Source organism: Candoia aspera, chromosome 4, assembly GCF_035149785.1.
Source record: "Candoia aspera isolate rCanAsp1 chromosome 4, rCanAsp1.hap2, whole genome shotgun sequence".
Taxonomy (NCBI): domain Eukaryota; kingdom Metazoa; phylum Chordata; class Lepidosauria; order Squamata; family Boidae; genus Candoia; species Candoia aspera.
The window spans coordinates 102965185-102987741 of record NC_086156.1 but is presented as its reverse complement, the minus strand read 5'-3'; the positions used below and the strand labels follow the sequence as shown (position 1 = coordinate 102987741).

Sequence of the window (22557 nt, the reverse complement as noted above, 5' to 3'; positions counted from 1 at the left end):
CTGCATTCTGACAGGTTCACGGGAACTTGTTGTAAGCCGCCCAGAGTCACTTGTTGAGATGAGTGGCTATAGAAATCAAATAAATAAATAAAATTTTCAAATTTGTAAGTAAGGTTTTTAAGAAAACGGGAAAAAATGGACATTTAGATTAAAAGGACGGGACAGTCTGGAAATGTTAAAAAAAATGGGACTGTCCCATTCAAAACAGGACTTAGGGTCAGCCTAGCTTAGTCCTAGTTGATTCCAACTGTCTAATTCAGTTAACATACACATATACACACAGATACTGTATACAGTATATACATATAGACATCCCATAGGATGTCAAAAACACGTTCATGGGAGAAGTCACAAAGAGACCACGAATACTTATGCCACAATTTATTATTTGGTCCCTGCCAAAAGCAGTTGTGTGACTAGATGGAGTGAGGCCACCCACTAGGAATGGCTGTGAAGTCTTGAGGGTGGATCTGGTTGTGCCCTGCAGCCTGCCCTGTGCCCTTTCAGCTACGCAATTCTCAGGTGCAATGGAAAATCCCACCTTACCATCAGCAAAGAAAGTTCAGCTGGCTGCCATTTTGGGTTTTGTACTTGTGTGGCGGCAGGACCACTTGTAGTTGAGCGCCATCTTGTCCCAGTCAGGCAGGAAAGTTGATTGGGCAGGTTCTGTGTTTCAAACGACCAAACTCATTCTTTGCTGGTTTTACTATAAGAGACTGACAAAGGCAGCCCTGGCTGTGGATATTCTTTCGGGCCAGTCCAAGCCAAGTGGAAGTTACATGCACATTTTTAAAGCACACTGAATTTTTAAAAGACAAATCTACAGCAGGGGTGGGCAACTCTACCTCAGGGACATGTATGACCACATATCAAGGTCCCTTTTGCAGACCTCAAACACTCCTCTGACCATGGTTGCTGAAAACCTCTGCACGGTTTCCAGCTATTCTGGGGAAGTATTCACCTTAAAATAGGCACATCACAATTACTGAATAAAGCAAAGCAACCCTTCAAAACCTCCCTCCCAGTTCTACCCAGTGCAAAATGAGACTGCGCTTAATTTATCCCCTCAGTCCCCCACCCCAGAGTTAAGTGTTGTCATTGGCAGCCCCAAAATTCTTACCCCTGGTCTATAGTAAACTACTCCAACCTGATGTCCTCTAGATACGTTGGAGCTGCAGCCTCCAGTCTAGAGATAGATTCCCGTGCTTCACAATGAAGCAGCAGCTCTCCTGTATTTCTCTTCAAGGTCTTCAAGGAGAAACCTGTTCTTCATCTTCAGGGCTTCATAATAACGATCCTTGCAAAAACGGTTCCAGCTGGGCACAAACTGGTAGAGTTCCCTCATCTTTTCCTGGTTGGTTCCCCTTGATGAGACTTATAGCAAAAGTGACAAGGAGGATAAGAACTCAGGAAAGTGTGTTTGTTTGTTCGTTCATTCATTCATTCATTCATTCATTCATTCATTCATTCATTCATTCATTCATTCAATTTGTACAGCTGCTCATCTCAAACCAGTGACTCTGGGCAGCGAATAATTATAAAAACAAATGCTCATAGGTTAACTGCTGAGAAATAAATGTCTATAGCAGAAACTGGTTAGTCCCAACAAATCTGTTCGCACCTATAGCTTTGCCAGCAGGGTTACTCTACAAGTAACATCTTGTGGATCTTTTTCAGAAGAGCTAAAAAGATTACAGTATATTGTAATCCTGGTATTCCTGGAATTTTCCAGTGTTTTGCGGCAGTAATGGAAAACCTATAACCAAAGTACTTTTCTAGTGCGGTCTTAGCAAAAAATTTTGCCATCTTTGTGATCTGGCATGCTTCATTGGCTATTGGTTGCTGACCCAGTCAGAGGCTAGGATCGCCCTAACTCTTTGTGACTACAGTTGGCTTGTCCACACACCTCTGGTGGCTGAGCCCTGCTCTCCATACCCACATTGGTTTGGTTCTGGGCAGAGACCAGACACCCAGGCTTCTGCAGAGCTACTGCCTGCCCGAAGCCTGATGGGTATTTTCCTGAGCTGCACAGCAGGTCCATTTAAACTGGGAAACTGAGCCAGATTCTGCCCGCTACACCATGTTAGTTACACCACTGTAGACAGCATTTGCGTCTGCTAACACCCATGGCCATATTCTTTACATACATGCGGGATGTGCACAGATACCCATTACACTTCTGAGAATAAGCAGTGTTATGCAGAGCACAGAAAAGGAGTAAGAAGATAAGTCAGAGAAATTAAAGGTATAAAACTAGGAAAAAATAAGTAAATATACCTGCACCTAAAACCAGTTTACACCTTTCCCTTTCTACCCTTGCAAACTTACTTCCTACCACCTCCATTGGTCTCTTCATATATTGCCTTTTGTTTTTTTAAGTTTTCCATCTTTCTTTTTGAGGATCTCATCTGTTCCACCCAACTACTGATCTGTTTGCTCTTCCTTTACATATTTGTTTTGTGATTCAGTTTCTCTATATAACCAAACCATCCCAACAGATTTCTTTCATGCTGGTCACTCACTTTTGTATCCAGACCATATTCATTCAGCAGCCATTAATTCTTGACACTTGTTTTATACATACACTTCTTAGGGTTCCCATTCTCACTGCATTCAATTTCTGCATTTCTCTGGGCATGTCCAACTGTCCCTTCCGTATAACAAAGTGGGCAGAAAGGTGCCCTTATTCGCAACCATTATAGTACTTACATCCTAAGTAATGCTGAAGTTTAAAATTAATAGGCTGCAATAAAACTGCATTACGACAAGATACACAATGTGTTTGTTCTGTCAAAATAAACCTTTACACAATACATTTCAGACAAGGTTACATTTTCATGTGTTGCAGCTGTTGTGAAAACACAACCCTCTCTGTAACGGATTCCTTTAAATATTTGCATTGGGAGAATATGGGCAAATCTGCGTTGCACTTTGCTTAGATCATCTGTTGGCTTGTATTGAGACTGGCTATAACAACAGAATCTTGCAAGTCTGGTTATGCTATACCTCCTCCTCCTCCTCCTCTTTATCATTCAGTGAATTAGGGAGGTGTCTGTCTGAGCCGCCTCTTGTTATCTGGACGGCCTGGACTTAACGACACTCTTTAGCCCCTCTGGCCTATGCAACAGCTGCTGTATATCTCTACCGAGGTCATCTTGCTTACTCTCTAGGACAGTGTTTCTCAACCTCAGGAACTTTTAGATGTGTGGACTTCAACTCCCAAGCTGGCTGGGGAATTCCGGGAGTTGAAGTCCACCCATCTTAAAGTTGCTGAGGTTCAGAAACATGGCTCTACAGCTTCCCTACCTTTGGCCTCACGACGGAGGCTAGAGCCAATTACTCTCTACAGCAGGAGAGACACTTTGCTTGGTGGGCTCCAGATGTGGGCTCCCCTTGCCCCAGCTAGCATGGCCAGTGAGAAGGGACTGGGGAAATCACACCACATAACATCTGGATAACGCTTGTTATTTTTGCATAAATGGACATATTTCTTTGGATAAGAGGCGGTTTTTGATCTGGAATGCAATCAAGGGCTATATATAGGCAAGGCAATGAGGAATGTGGATGTGATCTACTGTATGTAAAGTGGAAGCACTCAGAGTAAAACCTGTATTAATAGAAAATCTCATTCTTTTTATTCGCAAGTTGGTTCCTCCTTCCATCAATCCTATCCACGTTTAAAATCATCAAGTAATCCAAAGTACTTTCTGAAAAAGCATTGGAGGCTGAATGGAGCTCTCACCGCAGCTTATCCAGTCAGGCTATGGAGGTGCTGCCCCCAGAGAGGAAAAGGACAATGAACTTTATTCAAGGGGGTGATGATGATCTGTGTCCTGCCGTGTCCTAGTGTCTTTCACTCAAATGCAGTTACCCTTATTGGGTTTTTCATCTCAAAGGGATATTTCCACATTTCTTTGCATGGAGCAAAACGAGTGAAGTTCTTATGTGTGATGATAATCACCGGCTTTGTTCACACAATATTCTTAACTGGGTCATTTAAAGATCTAGCAGCTGCGTTCCCATATCATGCCACATTTGTTTCCATGTTTCTGTAACATGGCATATTGAGTGAACCCAGCCTGTTTGGTTCGTTTATGGTTTGATGTGCTCCGTGAACTCAGAAAAATGGAACAATCCAGTAACCAGGTCAACTGTAAATATAGCCTGTATGTGTAAAGATACTATATACGTAGTTCTATGGGATTCTTGTGATCTATGGAGCTGGATTTTCTATGCCCCGAGATGGTATTTCACTTCTGTTGCCTGCCTCACTGTCCCTCGAGGTCATCAATGAGGAACCTGTTTTTTTCCTTCAGAGCTTCATAGAGACAATCCTTGCAGAAACGGTTCCAGCTAGGCAGCAGCTCGTAGAGCTCCCTCATTTTATCTTGGCTTGTTTCCTTTGCCACGATTTTTTGATATTGCTCATCACTCAGGACATCTCCATGCAGCCGATCCAGAATTGCTTCCACTGTGGCCGTTCTCTGAATGAGGGCCTCCCGATGGCGTTCAACAAAATGCACCTCTGTAAAAAAGAAAGAGAAGAGAAGAGAAGGGATATATTTATACTGAAGACTTACACTAGTTCAGCACCAACCCGCTCTTCGCTGGAAGCCTTGGGATTGTTGTTGTGTGCTACAAGACTCTTTCAGGATGTATATTCTTAACTGAAATCAAGACTCTCTGTATCCTTTCCTGTGTCTTGGAGTAAAATCCACAAACACTGCGGATGATAATGATACGAATGCTGTGAAGAATGTTGTTCCTCTCTGCAATATTCCGATGGCTTCCCTTTTTTTCACAATTCAAGGCACAGCTGGACAGTCAGGAAAATGTTTGTTAAAAAGATGAATGGATGCTACATTAGGAGCCAATACTCTCCTCAGTCTCTAGGGGAGATTATACAATGCCTTGCATAAATCATCAGGTTACCAGAAAGACCCCCCAGAGTAACAACATAATTTTAACCCTGATCAAATAAGTCAACTTTATAATCCTTCCTTTTACATAAAACAATCTTGCTCTTTAACCCATTCAGATGATGATTCTCTCATGTCTCAAATTTCTTCAAAACTTTAACAAGCATTCTTGTAAGTCCAGCAAGAAGAAATTATTCCATTTACTCTCTTGAATTGGCATTTTTATTTCCTCCTTAATTTTTAGAGCCACATCCAATATTCTTTTGTATATCCAGTGATAGATCCTTGTTTATGTTACTCTCCATAATCTTTTCTGAAGTTTAATTCCAAATCTTTTTCTGTAACAGTTTCTTCTGGTAGAACAGCTACTTCTGGGAAAGGATGTTCATAAAAACACAAACATATCTGACACTTTCCCACTGCCATTCCTCCACAATATCTCTACATGCCATTATGAGTTGCTTATCTTGTTATGTCTCCAATGTCGAAAATGATTTTTCTTTCCCACGGAAATACCTTTATTCTTAAAAATTAATTTCAGAGTCTTCATATTCCAGATCAACTATTCCAACATTTTCTGAGCCTTTAATCCATTTAAAACTTTCTATAGCCAAAACCTTGTCTTGCTTTTTGCTGTGCATTTTGAATTCTGAAAACTTATAAAGATGCAGTTTCATTTTCTACTATTAAGGACTGAAGGCACTAACCTGCTATTTTCAGCCTCGTCATTTTGAAGGTGTCTATTAACTGCTTCTTTAAAGCAGTCAAGAGGCAATTTCCAAAGGCAATTAGCAAGGAAGTGCAAACTTACTGTCCTTTGAAAGGCTCCGACTGCGGCTGGAGCAAGTACGGCAAATTCCCTTGTCTCCCGGTTCTCTCACTGTGGTGGTCTCTCATGAAGAATGTAGGAAGAATGCACAGACACAAATTCCTCGGGATGAGAGCCCTGATTCAAGCCGTAAGCCCTCTTTTATTTTCCCCCAGCTAAGCAAGTACACTAAAACAGTAATTCACATAGCAGAAGGCTGATTGGTCTAAATAGCAATGCATACCTCATGTAACCCCCCTGATAGCCTCCCGGCACAGCTCAGGTTACAGCTCGTGTTGCCTTGTGAGGAAAGTTTTTGCTATAACCTTATCCACTATGGAAGTTCAAGGAAGGTTCAATGAAGCTAAGCACAACAATGCCACTGCCGTGGTTTGCCAGCTGGCAGGATGCACGCAATGCTCTCTACATCCCACCCTCAGGAGACCACTACCTGGCGGTCTTCTTGTCAGGAGCAACCATATGGAGTGCGGTTCAGGGGATCTCGCATCCCCTCTGTGTCCAGAGAGAGTTGAAGGAGCCAATCTACTCGTCGTCGGCTCTTTGTTCTTAGCCACAATCGTCGACTCCGCTTTGTGCTTTGGGTGATAAATAGCAGCTTTTCATGGGCAGTTTTGAAATGATGGTGCAGGAGGATGGAGGTTAACACTACCATGCTGTGATCCTAATACTGTCTTATATCCCCAGTTTTCATAGTGTGGCAGATTTGTACACAGCGGGAAGACACTAATCACAGTACCTTTTTCTGGATGTTGCATGCCAGAAGCAGAAGATACCTGCTGAATCCTTTGTTCTCTGGCTGCATCCTCTGTTCTTTGACTTGTCGGAACCTGTAAGTCCTCTAAAACAAAAGGAAAGAAAAATGAAAACAGGAACCAACACTTTTCTGTTGAATATGGCATTTTCCCCTTTCAAGGAAAGGTAATATATAAATCGAAGCTTTGGTCCCAGAGGTGATTGTCCCAACCAATTTAGTACCATGGGTTTCCCTGAGTGCACCCTCTGTGTGACATAGACTGCGTATTATTTCCTAGGAACAAATGAGTATCTGGTGATTGAGAGAAAAAAAATACAACAAATGCTTAATCCTGAATATACCCAATAAGAGTTACACGAACCTTGTGTCAGGATGTCATCCTGCCATGGCGCCGAGAAGAGCTCCCCTGCCAGCTTCCTGAGACTGGCAGGGCCGTGGAGGACACTCTGAAGTAAAAAAGGCCAGACGTGTGAAATGCTGGCGGCAGGGCGTTCGTGGATTTGCAAACCTGCAGGCTATGTAATCAAAGAAGGGCGCTGAGCAGTTCAGCACCTCGGACAGATCAAAGGGCATTATTCAACCTGGGAAAGAGAGGAGGTGGAGGAGGTGGCAAAGCACAGAGCGCTGCTGGGGATGGGGGAAAGCCTGATGATCTCAACTGGTGGGCGCATGGGCTTTCTTCTCTCCAATCTTTCACATGCAATGGATCACTAGTGCTAATAAACACTCAGCGACCCATTAATCCCGATTCTGAAGCTTCAGCTTAGAAATCTAATTTAATGGTGCATGCATTCGGTACAGGGAAAAGGTTGTGAATGAGAATACCTGTGCATTTCTAGTTTAAAAGTAAAACAGAAGCCAAATTCCCTCCACTGCCACTCTCAGGTATGCACCCCGCCTTCCCATGCCAGCCAGCTGCCTGCAGTGGTTTCTTTGGGGATGACCTTGGGAAGCAGAGATAGTCCAAACAAAGTGAAATCAGACTCCAAGCGGGTGCCCCTCCCATCCGGCTGACCCAGGAAGAGACACTTGTTGTTAGAGAGAGGGATGCGAGTTCGATTGGCTGTTCTGTGAACATTTGATCAAGGAGCAGGACACGTTCTTTCATACTCCTAAGCGACTTGTGCAAGGAGTGTTGACTTAGCAGCTAAAGGATTGAGGGCATCACAGAAAGATTCGAGTGCACCATGACAACCTTACCCAAAAACTCCGAGCTTACCGAGGAAGGTCCTCAGATGGCAAACCCAGAACCCGAAGGAGCCCATCTGGTGTCAGGGGGGAAGACACGGGAGACGAAGGAGGAGAGCGCCCTGGCCGGAACACACGAAAGTACTCCACGCCAGAGGGCATCTCGCCAAACCGGGCCAAGGGGAGGAGAGGGACCTCAGATTCCCAACAAGCTCAGCCAGGCGAGAGGACGGGAAGTGGCCAAAAGAGTGGGGAGTCAAGCTGAGAGCGCCACCAACCTCGAGAGCACACCTTGGTCCAGGGCAGCGAAGGGAGCCAAGCAAGAGGGAGCGCAGAGAAGGGCCCAGACCGGTGGACGGCTACACGCGAGGACTCAGCAGATAGAGGAGATGAAACAGGAGATGCGTTCCGTGGGAGAGTGTATCCAACCTGCAGGAAGTGGTTGAACAGCTTCTTCGGACACTAACCCTGGGGATGGCAGCCAGCCTGGGGATGGCAAGAGGCCAGTCATCCTCAGAGGGGGAGAGCGACGAATCCAGACTGGAGGGAGGATGCAGGGTGGCCCAGCTGGGGGCCGTTTGCCCCCCTCACCACCGAACCTCAGCCGGAGCAGTGAGATGAGCACACGAGCCTTCCGGGAAAGAGACTTGAGGGTGAAGTTCAAAAGCCTGGCCTGCTTCCTAACCCATGTGAGGGGGGTCATGGAGAAATGGGGGGGTCTTTCCCCACCGAAGACTCCAAGGTGTGGTACATCTCAACCCCTCTTGAAGGCAAGACCACAGAATGATGGGTGGGAATGCATGATGTAGTGTCTCTGGAGCTGGAGGATTTTGAGAACTTCATGAGTGCTCTGAGGGATAGATTCGAAGATCCCCTTTCCGAGATGAGGGCCAAGATGAGTCTGCAATACATTAAGCAGGGGAGCAGGTCTGTCTCAGAAGATGCTATGGAGGTTAGAAGGCTGGCTGGGAAGCTGGCCGATTGGCCAGAATCGCTGAAACTAGAATACTTCCAAGGGGGGCTGCACCTGGTGATCCTCAAGTGTTCTTTAGCAAGGGGGGACCCCAGAACCCTGAGAGGATGGATTTGTCTGGCCAGTGAAGCAGAAGATATGCGAAGTCACATCAAGAGACAGCAGCGAGCCCAAGTGGTGGGGAAGTGACCAGCACCATCGGCCCCTGCACCGGAGAAGTAGGTGGAGCATAAGTCCCGGGAAGAGGAGAAAAAGCAACGGGCCAAGAGAGGGCTGTGTTTTAAATGTGGCAAAGAAGGCCATTGCATCGCCAGCTGCCCACAACCAGTGACCCCGACGAAGGGCAGGATGGGGGAGAGTGGCACTAAGACCCCGGGTGTAAGAACCAAGGGAACCACGGCCACGGGGACAGAAGGAAAGATCCACGAACTCTCATTGGGAGGGTGAGATTCAACTGAGGAAAAAATCCAGCTGGTGGGAAATGATGGGAGCCTGTTCTGAGCAGCGCCAAAGAACAGGCTAAGCCAGGTGGGCGCGAAGGTCCAATGGTGAGTGCAAACTGCCCAGCGATGTTTGTGAGGGTGCAGACTGATACATCGGGAGGTGGTGGCAATGTACGTCTCGCAGGCCTGCTGGATTTGGGGTGCACCAGACGCCTCAAGCATCCCACCCTAGTAACCAGACCAAGACTGAAAGTGAGAAAACTAAAGGAGCCTATCAGTTTCATTCAACTCGATGGGACGGAGATGAGAGGGGGCCCTGTGGAGTATTGCACCAAAGTGGTTCAGATGCAAGTAGGGAGCCAGGTGGAGACTTTAAGGTTTATAGTGGCCCCTACCTCTGATCAACCTGTGGTACCGGGGCTAGCGTGGCGAGCCCAACCCCCCAGGTGGACTGGGTGACTGGGAAGTTAACCTTTAAGGATGAAACTTATGAGGGGTTACCCCCTAAAATGTGGAAGATAGCGCCTGAACTAATAGGCGACGTTCCCAAAGTGGTGGTGGTGGGGAGTAACAGGAGAGGAAAGCAACCTCATCCCCCTGCGATACAGAGATTTAACAACAGCCAGAGAGAGGAGGTGGTCGACACAATCATCCCCACCTGACAGCCATGGACTGCAGCCGCCATTAGGAGTCAGAAGTCAAAGCCCACCCTAAGGGTAGAAGCTGGGTCTGAAATACATGAGGCCATTTCCTATCACCAAAATAATCAATGATGTGACAGTGCAGTTGCAGTTACCAAAAAAGTTGAGAAGAATTCACCCCATTTTCCACTGCAGTTTACTAAAACCAGTTAAGGACTCAGAGCGCCGGCACCCAGAACAATCCCCACCAACCACAATATTGGTTAACAGAGAGCAGCACTTTGAAGTGCAAGAGATCCTGGACTCCAGAGGACAGTGAGGGAGGTTACACTATTTAGTCCAGTGGAAACATTTCCCCAAATCTCAGAGTGAGTGGGCAGACAGCCGTCATTATGACGGCCCCGGTACCAGGATCTTAAATTTAGAAATTCTCCAGACAGTCCATTAGGAAGCTTAAAGAATTCATTTATTAAAATCTGATTACACAGGATGGTTGCAAAGCTCTGAATAACGTTTTGGCACCAAAGCATTCAAATTAATTCATTCCCTCTAACATGTCTCTTCTCCCTGTCTTACAATCTCTTTCTCACTCCTGATCTCCCCCTCCCAGTTCCTTAGACTTAATTAGAGTCCAGGTGTCTTATCAGCCCGTCCTTGGCTCCAACGGCTCGTGAAGGAATGTGATTAACAATTCTCTCTGTCTGCAAAGCTGCTGAAAGCTGACACAGGTTTGCTTTTGCCTTGGCTGATGCGTGTAGCAGTAATTTCATGGCAGGTATGCAAAGCGAGCCTGACAGTCATGTGGAAGCACCTGACTTAGTGAAAGTATAGAGTATATATAGATACATATATTTCACATTTCACATTTCACCCCCAACACCACCAAGGGACCCCCTACTGCAGCCGGCGGGAAACGCCAGCCACCTGCTTTAAAGGGTGCCGCAGGGCAGGTGGTGGAAGAAGGGCGCGAGCCTTCATCAGTGAGTGGCAGTTACTGCATTCTCACGGTGAAGTTGAAGTTGGGCTCCCGATCCAAGACTGTAGAAGTATGGGCTATGATTGATTCGGGGTGTTCCCGGTGTTTAATGCACCCCGATGTGGTAGCGGTTCTGGAGCTACCTACTTTCCCTTTACAGTGACCCATCGCCTTTACACAGCTGGATGGGTCCATGGCAGGGGGCAAACCGGTCACCCATTTCACAGGGCGGGTAGCCTTGCAGCTGGGCAGCCATCGGGAAGGTTTGTCTTTTGTCGTGGCTCCAGTAGGGGGTCCCTTGGTGGTGTTGGTGGTGCCCTGGTTGGTTCAGCAAAATCCCCAAATAAACTGGGTTTACCGGACTATCACGTTTAGGGATGGGTTTTACCAAGCGACAGAGGGGAAGGGTACCCCAGAGGAGATGGTGGGGGTTGCGGCAGTTGCGACTCCGCATCTCCCGGCCCGTCCTCTGGAAGGCTTGCCGCCGGAGTACCGGATGTTTGCTGATGTGTTTGGCAAAAAGGAGGCCGACCAATTGCCCCCTCATCGAAAAACGGACTGTGCCATTGAACTGGTGCCCAACACCCAATTGCCCAAGCCAAAGATTCTTCAAAGTTCAAAGTTTCCTGGGGTTCAGTAACTACTACAGATTATTCATAAGGGGATTCGCTGAAATTGCCTTGCCACTAACCGACTTGCTCCGAACCAAGGGTTTGGGAGATACTCGGAGAGTAAAGAATCCAGGGGCGCTGTTGTGCTGGACGCCTGCTTGTCAAACGGCGTTTGAGCGGCTTAAGGCAGCTTTTATCAAAGAGCCCATTTTGCAACATCCTGATCCCTCAAAACCTTTTGTGGTTCAGGCTGATGCCTCCGATTATTCCATTGGGGCATTGTTGATGCAACAAGACGGGACAGGGTGCCTCAAGCCATGTGCCTACCTGTCCCGCAAGTTCTCCGAGACTGAGCGACGTTGCCATGTATGGGAGAAAGAGGCATTCGCAGTAAAAGCCGCGTTAGAAGCTTGGCGGCATCTGTTAGAGGGGGCGAATCATCCCTTTGAGGTGTGGACCGACCATAAAAACTTGGAGGCTCTTAGCACCCCTTGAAAACTGAGCCCAAAACAAGTCCGTTGGGCTCAATTTTTTAATCGGTTCAATTTTCAATTGAAGTTTATTCCGGGGAAAAAGAATTTCCTGGCTGATGCATTGTCAAGGCAACCTCAGGACTCTGGGGCAGCGCCAGAAGTGGTTAGCACCCTGTGGACGGCGCCCCAATTAGGTATGCAGGCTGTGACGCGTAGCCAAACGCGCGCGCAGCAGCCACCCGCTGCAGACGCCGCCCAGCCGAGCGCTTTGTCAATTCCTTCCCAGTTGCAACAAAAGTTTCTAAAAGAGCTGAAAACTGATACTTGGTTGCTTGCAAATAAAGACAATGTTACTTTTGACCAAGGCTTCGCTTGGAAATCTAACCGCCTCTATGTCCCTGAAAGCCTAAGAAAAGAGGTGTTACTACGTTCACACGATGACAAACTGGCGGGTCACTTCGGGTTTGTTAAAACCTTGCACCTTGTTCGGAGGCAGTTCTGGTGGCCCACATTACGCAAAGATGTCAAAGACTATATTGCCTCCTGCACTGTTTGTGCGATGTCTAAGCGCAAGGTGGGGAAGCCTCAGGGGCTGCTGCAGCCGGTGGCTGCCCCTTCTTGCCCCTGGGATGAGATTTCCATGGACTTTATTGTTGAATTACCACCCAGTCAACGCAAAACTGTCATTTGGGTGGTCAAAGACTATTTCTCAAAACAAGCCCACTTCATCCCTTGCGTGTCCATTCCGTCGGCACGTCAATTGGCCCGCCTATTTCTGGTACACGTGTACAGGCTACACGGATGTCCCTCCCGCTTGATTTCGGACAGGGGCACACAATTTACCTCACAATTTTGGCGGGCGTTCCTCAAATTGTTAGGAACGAAGCAAGCCCTGTCCACGGCGTGGCATCCCCAGACGGACGGGGCCACAGAGGCTTTAAATTCTACTCTGGAGCAGTACCTTCGAGCCTTTGTGAATTACCAGCAGGACAACTGGGTAGACCTCCTCCCTTTTGCTGAAGTGGCTTACAACAATGCGGTTCATCAAAGCACCGGCCAAACCCCATTTCGTGTGGCCCAAGGCAAAGACTTTGTACCTATCCCGGATCTACCGCAACCTCCAGGCCGATTGGCCACTCCGGGTGATTGGGCAACGCAACTGGCAGACTCCTGGCCGATGATTCAAAAGGCACTAGCTGATGCACAATTGGATTATAAACAGTATGCTGATCGGAAGCGTGCCCTTCAGCCGGCATTTCAAGTAGGGGACTCGGTTTACCTTTCCACTAAGTTCATAAAGTCCTCACAACCTTCCAAGAAACTGGCTCCTAAATTTGTGGGTCCTTTCCCAATTACCGCTCAAATTAACCCTGTGACTTTTAAACTTGACTTGCCTCATAACCTCAAACGCTTACACCCTGTTTTTCATTGCAGTTTGCTCAAACCGACTATTCGTTCTGACCGCTGGCATCGCCAACCTCCACCTCCAACCCCCATCATGATTGACGGTCAGCAACACTTTGAAGTTAAAGAAATTTTGGACTCTAGACGCCTTCGCAATACTCTGCAATACTTAGTTCGTTGGAAACATTTCCCTCATCCAGAGTGGGTCGCTGCACCAGATGTGGCTTCCCCTGTCCTAGTTGCCCGTTTCCACTCTGCTTATCCCACTAAGCCGGGTCCCTAGGGGTATTTTTAGGGGGGCGGTATGTCATGTTCGCCGTTTCAATGTCTTTGATACATCGTAACGTTTTGCATGTCATTAGCTGGATGCGTGTTTCATCTTTCTCGGGAGGATGGGAGTATTTATCTTTGGCTTTGCTCTGGAATGTATTTGCATTATCTACTGCGTTCAAGGTTACTTTCCCAGGCTAGCAGCTCTGACGATTGCTAGCACCTGTGACGGGCGGGGCTGTTACGAGGGAGGCGGGATACGTTTGCACCAAGGGTTTAAGTTTGTATTTGGCGCGCTTTTGCTCATTCTCAGCTTTCTCTGTATTTGCCTTTAGTTCCTTAATAAATCAGATTTCATATAGCAGCCTCTTGTGAGTCTGAGTATTTGGGCTGGGGCAATCATTACATCATGCATTTCATGCATTTCACATGTCTGGCTGTTTTTACTTCAGAGTGTCCCCCCGAGTGTCTTCTGTCGCCCTGCTGGTCTCAGTAAGTTGGTGGGGGGGCTCTTCTCGGTGCCATGGCAGGATGACATCCTGACACAAGATTCATGTAACTCTTATTGGGTATATTCAGGATTAAGCGTTTGTTGTATTTTTTCTCTATATGTATCCTATATATATGTAGGGTATATATAGAGATATATAGGGTATATATATACATACATTCACATACATACGTACACCTATATATATATATACCCTATATTTATCTATATACTGTATATTCCGAAGTGACTTGTGTAAGGAGGGTTGATTTAGCAGCTAAAGGATTGAGGGCATCACACCTTGCTATGAACTTGCCCTCCCCTCTTTAAAAGGATACATTCTAAAGGCAGGGGTCCCCAAACTCTTCAGTTCATCAACCCCTTCAAGACATTTCAGATTGTTCATTGACCCCCAAATGTTTATTATATGAAAATAATTTAATAAATACTACTTTAACTAACAGTTCTACAAATAATAATAATAATAATAATAATAATAATAATAATAGACAACTCAAGGCTGTTCTTGCTGGCAGCTGACCATCCAACCCTGGGTAATACTGTCTTGCTGCTAGCTACCTCACCTTTAAGACTAGGGACTGGCGTGGAGCTCTATAGAGACCCCAAAAGATTAATTGACCCCAACTGATATTCCATCATTTATTGACCACCTATTTACCTCAAGACATTTACTTACCCTCTTTTGACCCCCAGACTTTTATCGACCCCTTGGAGAGTCACATCGACTCTTGGGAGTCGATATTGACCACTTTGTTCTAAGGTATGAATATATCTCCATGAATTCCACATTTCTACGGAATGCTATGAATTTCCTGGCCAGGCAAAGCTTTAGTGTACCATGGTTTGTTTGTTTGACCAATGAAGTATACCATGGTTTGTTTATTTGACCAATGGACTTAACCTTACTTTGTTCCTGTGGTTATGTGGACTTTGACTTGGGTGGCAATAAACACGCATCTCATATTGTATAAAAAGTAACTTCTAAGCGGACTTCTGGGGAAGAAATGGCAAACTGAAGATGGCTCTGCTAAAAGCAGAACCGACGACTGTGGAGGAATGAAGAGCCGGCTCTTTGTAATTCCTCTCCAGACAAGGAGAAGATTTGAGATGGCTCACAAGTGCTCCGTGCAGTTGCTTCTCATGAGGAGACCACAAGACAACAGTCTCTGGTGGGTTTAGAGCTCTGGGAGACCAGCAAATAACCTTCTTGCTCAAACCACGGTTGGCGCCTTTAAGGACACTGGGTTCATATACTTCCTTTTCTAATTACTTTCAGGAATGGCTTGTTAACTGTGTTTTAGCTATTAGGAACCTTTGGATGGACAAGTCTGAAAACACTGAGTTTCCTTAAATCCTTAGCAAAAGAAGTTTTAAATACAAGTTTAAGGACTTAAATTTTTTTTTTTTAAATAAACAGCAAAAGAGTGATTAGAACTTTCCTTTTGGAAAGTTACAAATGGACTAAGGATCCAGATGGATTTGATATAAGATTTTGGAATTAATTATAAGAATCCTTCATGTGGGAAATGCTTTTGTTTTCAATTCTTTAAAAAAATGATAGGAGGAGACTTTGAAGGTTGGACACTAGAGGGAACCAGAAGGAACTACAGATTACAATTAAAAGAGAAGAACACTTAAATTTGACTTACTAATACAGAATGAAGCAAGATGTTTTAACATTGAAGGATATATTGAAAGATATTTTGAACAATAGACCCAGAAGTTAATTTTAAGAGGGTCTGCCTCTATAGAGAGACTGTGTTTAAAAGATGTTATGAAAGAGGAACAAGTTTTACCTGAAATGATTGAGACTTAAAAATGGATTTAAAAATGATAGGCTACAAGAATGATATGGAAAAAGATGCAACACTGGAGACAGAAGAGAAACTGGCTGATGTCTTAATAATTAAAAGGGATATACAAATAACAAACCAAACCAGACCAGGATCATTTCCTATATTGGATTTACAAAAGAGGCTTATTAAAGCTTTGAAGAATTTTGTGAGAAGGGACAAAGAAAAAATGAAAAGAAAGCAAGTTCTAGGACATGATTTGAAGGGACTAAAGATCCAGATTGTTAAAAGTAAAAGAAAGGAATATAAAGTTGATTTATTTGATCAAGGTTAAAATAGATATGTCGTTATCTCTGTTAACCTTAAAGGACTTTTGCTGATCAGCACTGAAAGGATGAGGCTTTAGAGATTTGTTTATAGATCAGAGGTGGGATGTGGGAAGACGAGATCATTTGTTGTATTTTCAGAGAAGGTGATAAGTTACTAAAATTGTTCATACTTGTGATGAGGGGGAAAGCCATTTCTTTGTATACTTCTTTTCATTTACTTGACTATATTCTTATTTTTCCTTTCCTTTCTTTTCTATTTTTTCTTTTCTGCACTTTCTATTTTTCTTATTTTTCTTTAGTTTGTATTACTTTCTATCTTTGTAATTGTAATTTTTAATAAAATTACTATTTAAAAAAGTATATGCTGAGCAATAAATTACAATAAATTTCTTAATCATTTGTTGCAAGGAAGAGCCACATGAAGATGATCAGGTATTTTCAGTTTCTTTAAAAATTCTAGAGGTAGTCCTTGCTGAACGACCACTCATTCAGCAGCTATTCAAAGTTATGACAGTATTGAAGAAGAGGGACTTAAGACTGGTCCTCAAAGTTCTGGCCATCGCGGAACCCCTGTGGTCATAGAATTGCAATTCAGGTGCTTGGTCACCAGCCCACATTTCTGACCATCGCAGCATCCTATGGTCAAGTGATGGTGATTTCTGACCTTCCCTACCAGCTTCCCACAAACAAAGTTAACGGGAAGCTGGCAGGAAGTTGGAAGTCGTAGTCACATGAGGTCCTTCCTTAACGACCTGTGGTGATCCACTTAAGAACGGCAACCAGGGACTTCTGCAGCCTCATGGTCACATGACATCGTGTTTTTAGCGAGGACTACCTCTACAATCTAAGTATCTTTGGTTCATATTTATTACCTTAACTTAACCTTAGAGAGCCAGTTTCTGTAGTGGTGAAGGCATCAGGCTAGAAACTGGGAGACCGAGAGTTCTAGTCCTGCCTTAGGCACAAAGCCAGCTGGGTGACCTTGGGCCAGTCATTCTCTCTCAGCCCGAGGAAGCAGGCAATGGCAAACCACTTCTGAAAAACCTTGCCAAGAAAACTGCAGGAACTTGTCCAGGCAGTCTCCGAGAATCGGACATGATTGAACGGATTAAAAAATACCTTAACCTTAACTTAAAATACATGTAAAAGCCACATGACAAAATGTTCATCAATACTGGTGAAATAATTGTCAGAGTTTTCTCCCATGATGAATTTAATAAAAATTTTTCAACCCCAACAATTTAGCTAAAAAGTTTTCATATGTATCTCAATAACAAATAAGAACTTCCTAATCTGCGTGCGAATTTCAGGTTAGCACCAACTAGAAATCAATCTGCTGCTCCAGCTTTGCACATGACTTGCTTGTCCTTAGATAAAATTCCAACCTTGTCAAACAGCCATGTGTGATGTAAGATGGCAGCGTGCACATTCTTATCAATTGGGCTGTTTTGTGTAGCACGTCACGAACACCTTCGAGAACAAACGGCCAAACTGTACAGGTTATAGAGTTCACAGTTTGGCATGGCATAGGGGAAAAATCCAGATATCCAGCCACCCAACTTTGGCCGGTATTATTCCAACCAGAATGCTGTAACAACTGATGGAAAGGGCAGGGAACTCCAGACCACCACAGGGGAAACCAGTATCTAGGACTAACCACTAGATGTGCCTTTCCAAGGGCCCAGGAATCTACCTTGAAGAAAAGATTGTTCCTTTTAGTAAAGGATAAATAGTTGATGAAATGATTTTTAAAATTATTCTCATTATTTATTGCATATCCATAAACATACACTATTAGTAGCGTGTACCTTGGTCCAGCCAAGCATCCCAAACAGTGTTGTCTTCATTTTTCAAGCTGAGATTTATTTTCCTGTGTTTTCTTAAGCAAATTTCCATAAAAGATTGCAGCTGTCCTGGGCTCCTATAGGAAAACTCCAGTTCCTGGTAAAAGGTGAGTAGATACAAGACTGTGTTAGAAGAAGGATGCCTCCAGCCATTGGACCAGAACTGAAAAGCGTTATGAACTTTAGGGGATATATTCTTGATTCAGTGAAGAGATTTACAGGTAGTCCTCTCTTAATGACAGTCTGAAGTTACAACGGCCTTGGAAAAAGTGCTTTACGACCTGTACTTGCACTTAAGACCGTCGCAAACCATCACACCACCCCCGTGGTCACATGACTGCAGTTCGGGCCCTTGGCAGCTGGCTTGCATTTACGACCAGTTGCAGTGTCCTGTGGTGATGTGATTGCAATTTGCAACCTTTTTTGCCAGTTTCCAGCAAAAAGCGTCCAATTGTGTCATTGGGAAAGCTGGATTTGCTTAACAACTGCAGTGATTTGCTTAACGACCCATGATTTGCTTAACAACTGTCATAAAAATGGTCGTAAAATTGGGTCCGGTCACGTGGTTACTCAACGACTGCAGCGCTTAATTCCCAGACCAATTTTCCATTCCCTACTGTGGTTGTTAAGTGAGGACTACCTGTATAAAGGGCAGTATATTTGTCTGTGCTTTGGAAAACAATGGACCAAATTACACATCCAGAAAGATCTGATTCTGCAACATGCACAATGGAATGAATACACACACTACACTTTTAGTTACACTGTTTCCTTCTCAGTCTAGACTCGCCCTTATTCTTCTCCACCTTGCTAGTAATTTCCCACTGAGATATAATAGCACCTTCCAGAATCATCCAACCATTCTTGTGCCAAAACAACAGCAATGAGGACAGGTTACGTATCACATCCGTGAGAGCCGAATGGCACTGTGGAGACCCTGTAAATCACCAAGGAAGGAATGTCCATTGTCTAGCCTACGTTATAAAAATTGCGTGAGAGCCATCCGTACAGTGCCCCTTTCAGGACAGACAGTCAATATTGGGTAAGGTTTGGGTTATCAGTGTCAAGATGTTCTTGACGGGCTCTTCCCCGTGGCCAGGTGAATATGCATTCCTCCAATCCCTAAACTGGGAGAAATATATACCAGCGTCATTTGTGCTCCTGGCAGCTGAGCTCTAACCTGTCTCAGGAGATGTCAGGTGGCCCTCTCCTGACAGCATTATTGTGGGACAATTTAAAAGCCGGCAATGGTGGGTTTCTGGCTTCATCTTCCCATCCACCAGCACCACCAGCTGGCAGGAAAACATGCCCCCAGCTGCTCTTCCTAAATGAGTGGGCAAGCATGAGTGAGTGCCTGGGACAGAGGCCTTAGTCACCTGCAAGTTGCCAAATGACAGGTTGGTGGAGCAGAGATGCTCCCTCACTTAGACGGGACGGGCGGCCATACAAACCACGTCAATCCTGCAGCAGTTTTTCCCATTTGCTGCAGTACCCTTTGGGATCTGTCTCATTTCCAATTATACTGACATCCCCCCTTTCCTCTAAAAGCAGCATACGTGGAGGTCTTCCCTCATTTTATTCTCACACTAGTACCCTGTAAGTTGGGATAAGGTGAGATAGTAAAAAGCTACCATGATCTGATGGGAATTAAAACCTAGATTTCCTCAATCCCAGTCCAAGATCTGGATAACGGTTACCACGCCTTGGCTCTCAATAACTGAACTCTTACATAATGCGTCAATATAAAATCAGATTCATGAACACCACAAAGCAAGGCATATCGTCTTGACGTCGCTATGTTAAACTGTCACACTGAAAAAACAAAACAAATGCTGCAGTTCTTACCACAGCCATAAAGCCTGCCCGCTTCCCCTTTCTTTAAACTGAGAGCAGCTTCCAGATACAAGCACTAAGGAGCTCTGCTCCATTTCAGCTAAGGAGGGGCGCAGCTTCCTTAGCTTCTGCAATGGCTTCATGGCAATATGATGCCTCACTGATCATTACTGTAGGTGTTTTCTGCACCAGAACTCCCTGTGTGAAACTGCAGGCATGTACCCCCTGATATTACTTGATCCATGCATGGAATGGTTCGCCCGTGTTTAAAAGAGGGAGAAAAAGTTGTGCTGTCTAATCATGGGCTATCCAATCAGCCTACTCATCATCTCTGCGCCACTTCTCTGTAAGATGAGGAAGGTTAGGAGTGAAGTGAGTATAAAGAACAGTTTTTACAAAACTGAAATTACTCATCGTCTGACCTTTGGATTCACTGTGAGTTCTGCTGAGTTGGGTACATAATAGCGAGAGCCAAAATATAGTGGTTTATTTGTTTGAGGGGGTTTCCACACGAGTAATGAATTGTTTTTCTCCTCATACTCTTTGACGGCCTATGTAAAGGAAAAAAATATATAGTTTAGGATCTGTAGTTTTTCTCTCTCTCCAGAGACCAAGAGTGGCTGAGGTAAAACGCTCTTCAGGTCCCTGAACTGGCAGAAAACAGTGCTGGTATAAAACACGCTGCCCCCACTGCTAATCCCAACCTTGCCGGAGTCGCATTTGCCGAGCGGTGATGTGAGGATGCCAGCCGTTATATGGAAGACGATTTTCTTCTTTTTTGGCTTGGGTGCTGTTGGAAGTCCTAGCAAATCCAGCATGCCTCATTAGCATGTGAATTAGCATATAACTGAGTTGATCCCAAGATGCAATTCACTGTGCTTCTGAGGAAGCTGTTTGTTCCCACTCCCACTCCCACTTCCTCTCTCTTCTTCCTCCTTCTTCCACTGAGGGGGAAGCAGCATGCTTTGCTGCGCTCCCTCCATCTTAAGCACATGCTTGGGCATAAAGCCATGTGCTTGCCCCTTTCTTCCACGCAGCCCTTGGCAGCAAATAGGGCTGAGGGTTTAGGGCAAACTAAGTATTTGGAAAGAACAGAAGAAACAAGCCACCTCATCTTTTCCAAGATGGATGTAACAGAAGCAACAATAAAGTCAGTAAGATGTTCTTTTTTACTTCTTAAACCTACTGTGTCTAAGTGTGTGATTCTTTATGCTTGGGAGGGCTCAATGTGTAAGATCAATAACCTGTGTTTCTCTGGCATGCTCATTTAAGCTATCTAAGATAATGTTCTTTTTCTGTGTGTATAGCTTCTCGGCTATGTTAAGCTCTGCTCCATTTCAGTGGTTCTTGTTGGCAGATTGCTGGGAAAGCCTTTGGCCCAGGAGAGATCAGAAAAGTCACACACACCAGGCATTTCTATAAAAATAATTTATTTACAGAAAGCAAAACGAAAGCAAAACATATTTAAAAGTCTTTGGCTCTCAGTGAGAGCAGCTTGACTTTCTACATGCCTGCACAGAGAGGAAACAGGAACTAACAAGAAGTCCGGGCAGCTTCCTCCCCCCAGGCGATGCGACCATCAACACGTGAAAAGGAGACAATTAAATTCAACCTCTTCACCCAGCCAAAATGATTAGTTACTATAGCAACCTTAATCTGTAGTAGGAAACATTAACACTCCCCTGTTTTATACTACAGATTAAGATGCCAACCAATTTTCTTTAACAACTGTGTATGTCTTTCCATTCACCTTATTTTAACATTATCTCCCCTTTGGTTTGACAGAAAGCTACCATCCTCCTCCCTGTGTTTTTCCAAACCTAGGTTATTTGTTATATTTCCAAGGCTTTTTAATGTGAAATGGCTTTTCATGCAGGCTTCAAAATCAAGCCTTTGTTTTTCTGTTGATGTGAACAGCAGCAAATCATCAACATAAATGCACAGATACATACAGCCTTGTTTGTCTTTCTTCGTATATACACATGGATCTGCTTTTCCTTTTTCAAAACCAAAACTCTGCAGTTTTTCATCTACTTTTTGGTTCCAGGATCTAGCGGCTTGTTTTAACCCATAGATTGACTTCTGCAGTTCACAGACTAGATTCTCACCTTTTTCATAGCCAGGGGGTCGCTGCATGTATAATTTGTGGTCTAAATCACCATAGAGAAATGCAGTTTGAATGTCATAGTGGTGAACTGACATTCCTTTCAGTGCAGCAACTTTTAACAGTAATCTAATTGATTCACCGTTAGTAACTGGTTGAAAAGTCTTGTCAAAGTCTAAATCTTTCCTTTGAGAGAACCCTTTTGCAACTAACCTTGCTTTATATTTTTGGATTTTGCCATCAGCATCCCTTTTCAGTTTGAAAACCCACCTACAACCCAGACAGCGTTCATTGGGAGGTAGATTTACCAGTTTCCATGTTTTATTTTCTTTCAAGGAAGCTAATTCCTGTTGCATGGCAGGATGCCAATTTTGTGCAATCTCAGGTGGTAAAGCATTCACTTGTTCTAAAGACTCAGGTTCTGTGAATATGTGAAAAGCCTTTACTGTTTCAGTCTGAAAACGTGATGGAGGAACGCCTTTATTACTCCTCTGAGATCAACGAGGTAATACAGGGCTTAAATTTTGACTCCTATCACTTTCCTGAGAAGCATCTGTCTCATCAGACAGATCTGCAGTTTGCTTTTCTGGTTTAATGTCCTCATCAGGCAAAAGATCACCATCAGCAAGTCCTTGCTATTCTCTTGTGGTGGTCAGATCAAC

The 22557-nt window shown here is 44.6% G+C and overlaps 1 long non-coding RNA gene across 1 annotated transcript; it reads right to left on the bottom strand.

Annotated features, from left to right (window-relative positions):
• Nucleotides 1-6441: 6441 nt before the first annotated feature.
• Nucleotides 6442-20337, bottom strand: LOC134495777 (uncharacterized). Its single transcript, XR_010067845.1, has 3 exons — nucleotides 20214-20337; nucleotides 17923-18055; nucleotides 6442-6586 (listed from the first exon to the last, which is right to left on the bottom strand). It is a non-coding gene; the product is annotated as an uncharacterized LOC134495777 (long non-coding RNA).
• Nucleotides 20338-22557: the final 2220 nt, after the last annotated feature.